Genomic DNA, 8374 nt, shown 5'->3' on the forward strand with positions numbered 1-8374 from the left:
ATTATGAAGCATTTCACTTGTAAATACTGGATATAATAATGTATTTTCTTTCATTATTCTAATTAGTCATAAAGTAATATGATTGAATTTTAAAACATATTTTTGTGTCTATCAGACTGTGATTCTTCCAGACTTTAAAATTACATAAGCGGCCATCTAAATATAAAAACGTAAACTTTAATAACTGGGGTAATTAGGGATATGGGTAGGCTGACCATATTTCCTTGAGACAAAAACGGGATATTGGGATGACAAAAACGGGACAGGGTTATGTAATATTCATGAAAAAGTGAGATGATAACAAAAGTTTTATTAGAGAAAGAATCTCTATGGGCAGAATGATGGTAGAAATAACAGTAAGACTCACCCTCCTGGCTCCCACACACTGAATGGGGCTTAGTGACTGCCCCTTGAATTCCCCATCACTGCAGACAAGCAAGGGGGCGGCGTCTGATCGTTGCTAGCTCAAGAAGCCTGGCCCTGACTGGACAAAGTAAATGGAACTTCCTCTTTTGTCACACTAGTAGTTTTACTGCATGCATTGATTAGCATAGAGCCTTATGATAAATGCATTCAGTTTTTTACAAAAAATTAAAAATGGGACAAAATTGACATTTATATTAAAACGACGGGACGGTCGGGAAATATGAAAAAAACGGTACTGTCCCGTTTAAAACAATACGTATGGTCAGCCTAGATATGGGAGGTACTACATTTTTAAAATATTTATCACATGCTTCCAAAATAAAGGCACCTCTATTTATTGTAAACGTTTTAGAAGTTAGACCATTAGTTAAAAGTAAGGTGTAAATATATTCCTTAACCATTTCTATCTATTGGAGACAAATTAAAAGCATACGGGTGCAATCCTATGCATGTTTACACAGAAAAAAAAATCCTACAACTCTCATCATTCCCCAGCCAGCCATGCTGGCTAAGGCATGGTGAGAAATGTAGGACTTTTTTTTTTTTTTACTGTCTAAACATGTATAGGATCGTGTCCTTCATACATTGCTTAAAGATCAGCACCCACAACACTCAACTCCAATCCGATTATAGGTGTGTCCCCCTCCCCAAGAATAAATTGTTATAGCAGGGGTGGGCAACTTGTGGCCCTCCAGATACTTTGACCTACAACTCTCATCATCCCTCACCATTGGCTATGCTAACTAGGGCTGATGCAAGTTGTAGGCCAAAACATCTTGAGGGCCACAGTTGCCACCCCTGGGTTTGGGGATTGCTTCCTGAATGGACAACTCACCTGCAGGGGTGGGGTTTGAGACAAATGCTCTGTAGTGGGTGGGGTAGTGGTGGTAGTGCCAGCCATTCTGGAGTCTGAATCAACAAAGAGTAGGACAGATAGGAGTTTCTAGCTGGAGGTAGCTACATTTTATATCTTTAAACCCCAACCCTTCTATAAAATATTAAAGGTAGCTGAAACCATATTTCTAACCATTCTTTGGAAGACGGGGAGCTCTCAGTAGCACACTGATAGTTCTGCAGTTTTTGTGGATAAAATCACACTCATTTCCTCTGGCCTTGACACCACCACTGTGTCAGAGTCAATGCCAGAGGAGTCCACATTTGTCTGTTATCTGATTATATTGGATACATTTCAATCACAGACAACTGAGGATATCAACAGGATCATTGGTTTTGTTTACTCTACAACTTGTATGGACCCATGTCCATCTTGATGAGTACTTGATGAACAGTGAGAGAAATTGCTGACCTGCTTGCTGTATGTAATCAATGCTTCCAAGGGGAGAGGGCCCTATCCAAGTTAGTCTGAAAGAAGTTGAAGGCCTTAAAAAAAAACACTCTCACTTTATCCCCATGAGTTGATGCATGGCTAATTTCTCTCTCTCTGTCTCTCTCTCTTTGCCAAGTATATAGAGTAGCCTGTGGCTGAGCAGCTGCTGGGTTCCCCTGATGATACAGATTATCTAGACTCATTTTAATCTGGTTTTTGGATAGAATTTGGGACTAAGACTACCTTGGTTGCCCTGGCTGATGACCTTCACTGGGAGAAAGACGAGGGTGGGATATAACCCTGCTAATTCTCCTGGTTTTTCTTCGTGCTTTTGATATCATCCATCATGCTCTCCTTCTTGATTGACTGAGCTGAAAACTAGTTGCACTGCTTACAGTATTTCTGCTCCTATTTCATCAGGTGAGTCCTGAAGGTGGTGGTAGGCTATTGTACTTTTCTGTGGGAGATCTCATGTGGAGTCCTTTGATTATCAGGTGGAGTCTATGGCCAGGAGTCCATTCTATCAGCTTCACCTTCAGCTAATATACCAGCTGCATCCCTTCCTGGATCTTGCAACTGTTGTCCATGTCCTAGTAACCTCTCAACTGGACTACTGTAACACATTGTAAATAGGACTGTCAATGAAGCAGTCTATAAACTACAACAGGTCCAGAACAGGGAAGAAGCAAGCATTTGAAGCAGGAATGCCTGAATATGTGAGTAGCCCTGAGTCCTTAAGCCTGGTGTAGGGTATGAAAAAATTCAGTCTATCTCATGGAAAAATATTCACCCTCATATCAGACCACCAGCCTCTAGTTTCTATACTGTAGAGATGACAAATCTCTGGCCTCCTAGCCCCACCCCCACCTCCTCATGCAGCAACGGGGCTTTTTAAAAGCCTAAGTGGTGCCTGGCGGGAGAGCTGCGGGAGAAAGCGGAGAGAAAGGGAAAGAGACAGAAAATGGGAGAAAGAGGGGGAGGAGGGGGGAGGAGAGGAGGAGGGAGAACTGAATGGATGAATGGGGAGCATGTAAACAGGTATTTGTGTGAGAAAGGATGTAGGGTACCACTAGCACTACCCGCTTTTGCCAACTGTGTACAGACAGGCCCTTAGGGAACCTAAGCCATGTTTAATGTAACTAGCCCTCTCCATGAGTCAGGGAGTGTAACACATACACAAATATAATGGGAAGGTGGTTTACCTTAAGGCAAGGTTATGTGCATGGGAACTATGAATCATACCTCCACTGAATGGTGCCCGTATTACCTGCTGGATGGCTTTCACCCAAGCTTCCATATTGTTCTGTAAGTTAGCCATGAGCAGGAAGGCTTCATGGTGGATGGGCATCTTATCCTGGTCTGTTGAACCACCTGGAAAGAAACTGAACCTCAGTTACCACCTAGATACAAAACTTTACCATTGTCCTCAGCTGGTATATATACAGTGCTTAAACTGAAAACAGAGATGTCAAGCTCAAGACCATTGGGTACCTAAACTTCCTGACCCAGATTCCTGCCCTAATCCTAGAAACATGGGAGCTGACTGTAAGACTCAGTGGCTATGCACATGCTCAGAGGCATTTACCTGCAGTCACAGAATAATACAGGTCTAACTATTTTGTGACAGGTGAGATTCAAATTCTTATGGCTGATTTTCACATCTATTTGTATTCTTTTTCTGACATACTCTCTGATGTGTACATACCAAGGCAAAATCCACAGATTTTGCATGGTCATTCTTAGGAATGGGAGAACCAGGAATGCTCAAGCTCACCAAACTCCACTTCAAAAACTTGGTTCACCTCACCTTTTAGTTTGCAACTTGCTTTTTAGTTGAGCAGGAGAAATGTGCATTTCCTTGCACATTTTTCAAAAGTGCACACTTTCCCCCATTGATTAAAGTGTGAAAATAGGTATTTTTTAATGTGCATTTTAAAGTGAACATTAAAAGAAAACATTTTTAATGTGACTGCAAGTTCAGGGATGGGTGAGGTTTTTCTGAAAAATGTGCTCCTGTTCGCGTTTGGGATTATGGGGTTTCAATGATTTGCAAACTGAAATGAAATTCTTGTACATCCCTAGTCATTCTGTTCTTCATAGCCTTACATGGCTCAGGACCACAGTACCTGACAGAACACCTCTCCTGGCATGAACCGACCCATACACTATGCTCTGCATCTAAGGCTCTCCTCTGACAGCCTGCTCTTAGAGAGGCTCAGACGGCAGCAATAAAGAAGAGGGCCTTCTTGGTGGTGGCCCCCCATTTATGGAATAATCTCCCTGACGAGGCCCGCCTGATGTCAACATTGTTATATTTTTTGGCGCCAGGTTAAAACTGCCCTCTTGTCTCAGACATTTGACAGCATAGAAGGATTCTCTTTGATTGTCTCTGGCTGATTGTTTTAAATGGTTTAGATACAACAAATAGCACACACAACAACAACATGTATGTCATTATGTGAACGGTTTTATACTTTATTTAATGTATTTTAATGTTTTTAAAATTTTTGTGAACTGCCCAGAGAGCTTCGGCTATGGGGCAATATAGAAATGTAATAAAAGAAATTAAATGGAAGTAATGAAAAAATCTGCTTTGTATAAGTGGTGATAGAACAGACTGTCTGGCACTGGGAACATGTTGCCCATTGAACTTTTTGGGAAGCACCTGGGGGGAACTCCAAAGGCATTGACCACTCTTTCATAACACATGAGTTGGCTTATGGAGATTGGGCAAGAGAGGGCACTTCCAGTCCTTCCATAGTGAAATGGATTACTCAGTCTGGATTAAAAGGCAAGAACTGGGGACACCTAACTGCTCTTACTAGCTATTTTAACCCATTTCGGCCATTATGGTAAAAAGAGGATCTATTACAGTGGCCAGTTATAATATTTTTTCCATGTTCAGACAACCAAGCTAGAACATGGAAAAAGTGCAGATGCAACCCTTGGAGATTCTCTGCAATGCTAAGGTGTGATTGGCCATTGTGTCACTCCTCCAGAACTCTGGCTTTGAGCAGAAGCCATCTTGTGGTGATGTTGCTGTTGTGTGCTTTCTCCCCCAACTCCACATTACTAAGCCAAGTTTACGGTTTTGGTACTTGTTTACAAAGGCTAAACAACTCACGATCAAGATATTTCAGGGATCGCTTGAATCCCTACGTGCCTGTTCAGTCGCTACACTTATCAGGTGATGCCGTCCTGGTGGTGCCCAGCATTTCCAAGACCCCATCCATGTTGGCTTGGAACAGGGCCTTTGCATCACAAGACCCACTCTCTGCAACTCCCTGCCACTAGAAATTAGACAAGCGCCTACTGTTCTCGGTTTCTGGCACCTAATGAAGCATACTGTTTCCAAAAAGCATTTCCAGGAAGGTAATTTTGTCATCTATGTACAGTAATAATATGCAGTAATTAACTACCTTGTATGGCATTTTTGGACAGACATTTATTTTAAAGTAAACGATTCATAAATCATAGAATCATAAAATAATAGGGTTGGAAGGGGCCTATAAGACCATCAAGTCTAACCCCCTGCTCAAATATTGCTAAATAAACAAACATTATTCAATTTTTGTTAATAAAATTTCCAAAGATGCACATCCTCATACTACATTTCCAGTGAGGTTATTTAGCACATGAATCCTGAACATCACACAGCAAGTTTCCTTGAATCCCCCCAGCAACTTCCAGTGACATGGAGCAGTAGCAGAGTAACTCCACTATCTCATGACTAGCATGGTGAGTAGTGCTCTATGCCTTGGGGATGCCAAGTGATTTTGTTCTACAGGTTACAGGAGCTCTTCCTCCTCATACTCACACTTAACTCACTTCATCCTAGAAAGGGAAAAAATGACACCGAATACTTGTAGAGCATTGAAGTGCTTTCATACAATCTGAGTCTTGGTTTTCATAAAGCTGATAGCCCAATTCAGGCATCATGAAATTGCCTGAACCATGGAAGGGGGCACAGAGATTCATGTGCCTGTCCCCACCACCACCACCACTACCACCACCCCCGCCCCCGATCTCCCTGTGTTGATGAGGAAAAGTCTGATGAAAAGCTGTAACTATGTTCAGCATGGAGCTCTGAGGCAAGGATGTTTTTGCACGTAGACCATTGCATAGGGATGAATCTGTCTGCTTTGTTTTCTCTCGCATTCAGATTTTTAAAATCTCAAGTCCTTTCCAGCCCTAACACAAAGAAATTTGCAAATTTTGGTAAATTCTTATCAGAAATGAACTGAAACAAAAGTCTCATTTATCTGTATCAAATTCAATAGGTACAGTTATGCCCAAGGAGAGGACCATAATGTACCTGCCTGTCAGAGACATGGAGCCAGTAAAATAATAAAAAAAAAGGAGGATAGGGATGGCGGAGAAATCCGCCACGGACTCTAATGAGGACTACGCCACCCTCCGAAGTTCTGTTGGGATGGACCTTACCTGCTGTCATCCAGGTCCGGGTCCATCCTCTTCAGGCCATAGCCGGCCGCTGCCGGGCTGCGGACGCAAATGGCATCCAGCGTAGTGGACACCATTTGCGTCCCTGCTCTTTTCGTGATAGGCTATGTAAATATTTACGTAGCCTATCACGAAAAGAGCAGGGACGCAAATGGTGTCCACTACGCCGGACACAATTTGCATTCACAGCCCAGCAGTGGACCGAAGTCCAGCTGTGGACAGGCCCGGCTGGTGGCTCTGCAGACTTGCCATGGAGTGGAGCTGTCCAGGGAGGATTCCGGGGGGAGGGACGGATCGCCTACCCCCCCGCTGACGCCCTGAATCGGACCAGTGAGTGGGGTTCGTACACCCCTAAAGGAGGGGGGAATCCTAACTCAGCACTGACATGGTTGAATAGTAGGGGTGTACGAAACCCCGCTTACCTGGCTCCGCCGGGTTCCGCAGGTGGGGGGAGGCGATCCGTTCCTCCCCCCAAGAATCCTACCTGGCCGGCTCCGCTCCGTGGCCCGGCCGCAGAGCTGCTGGCCAGGCCAACCCGCAGTGGGGCCTCCAGCTGCTGCCGGGCTGGTGCAGATGCAAATGGCGTCCTGAGTAGGGGACGCCATTTGTGTCCCTGCTTTAGCCATGATAGGCTATGTAAATATTTACGTAGCCTATCACGGCTAAAGCAGGGACGCAAATGGCGTCCCCTACTCAGGACACCATTTGCATCCGCACCCGGCCTGCAGGAGCTGGAGCCACCGCTGGAGCCAGAGCCAGGTAGGCTCCATTTTGTGGGGCTTTCATGGGGTGGAGGGGCAGGGGGCTCCGTTCCGCCACAGATTCCGGGGGGCCAAATCCACTGGAATTCAGCCCCCCTGGGATCTGTGGCAGAATTCTCTAACATTCCTATTGAATAGACAGTGATTCAAACCTAGACTTTTAAGAGTTAAGCACTCAGTGCCTGGGCCTAGATGGACAAATCTGTAAGTTTTGGTTTCTCCCACATTCAAACTTTTTCAACCTCCAGTTCTTTCTGTCTCAAATACTGTATGAAGAAATGTGTGAATTTTGGTCAATTCTTATCAAAAATGAACTGAACTGAAATTCCCATTCATCCCTATCCCAGGGCAATCAGGTTTCCAGGACACAGGGAAACCTTCACATGTAGAAGTCTCCCCCCCCTGCTCCAATGTCCAGCCTGACACACGGATGGCACAAGCAGGACTGGACAGAGCAACTTTGGGCCAATCTACATTGCTCCTGCCATTGCAATGAAGTTGGTGCACTCTCGGGTTAAATGCACTTGCATTAAAACGTGATTATCCACGCTCACCCTCTTTTCCTGTTCCAGTACCTCCTCAAATGCACAAGCACAGTTCACACTCCGGCACCGTGCTGTTTTCCTGCTTTCAAGGAAGGCTGCTCTCATTGGAGGCCAGGATGAGAAGCTGGGGGGTGTCTGCCAAGGCTCTTTTCCCCACACCAGCCCTTGACAGTCAGCACGAGGAAGAGGGGCAGCTGCTACTGACAGGCTAGCATAGCTTCCTCAGCACTAGAAGTTTTATCACCAACCAGCAGAGGGCTGGATGAGCACGAGCTTGTCTGATTGTGGAAGCTCAGTTTTACCTCCTTCTAGCCCCTGCTTTGGCTTCTTCTTCTTTTTTTTTTAAATTAAGGCATTATCTTCAAATCTTCAAAGAAGCAAATCTTCAAAGAATTGTAGCTTCTCCAGCTCGATTGTTCCGCAAACTTGCCCGGGCAAGCGTAAATGTTTTCACAGTCCCATCCATGCTCGCTGCACGGAAAGAAAAACACACACATATTCAGGCAGACAGTCATCAGTATTCACAGACTAACATTGATAACAATGTCTGTGGACAATTTTAACATCATCTCATTAGCGGCAGACATTTTTATTGATGTTAGTCTGAATAGTGATGACTGTCTGCCCGGATATGTGTGTGTGTTTCTTTCCATGCTGCGAGCATGGAGGGGACTGTGAAAAAAATTACACTTGCCTGGGCTTGCCCAGGCAAGTCTGTGGAGCAATCGGGCTGGAGAAGCTACAGTTCTTCAAAGATGTGCATCTTTGAAGATTTGAAGATAATGCCTTAATTTTTTATTTAAAAAAAAAGCCAAAGCAGGGGATAGAAGGAGGTAAAACTTAGTGTCATTTGA

The sequence above is a fragment of the Heloderma suspectum genome, chromosome 3 (assembly GCF_057233095.1).
Source record: "Heloderma suspectum isolate Gila_16-S chromosome 3, 16-S_ref, whole genome shotgun sequence".
Classification (NCBI taxonomy): domain Eukaryota; kingdom Metazoa; phylum Chordata; class Lepidosauria; order Squamata; family Helodermatidae; genus Heloderma; species Heloderma suspectum.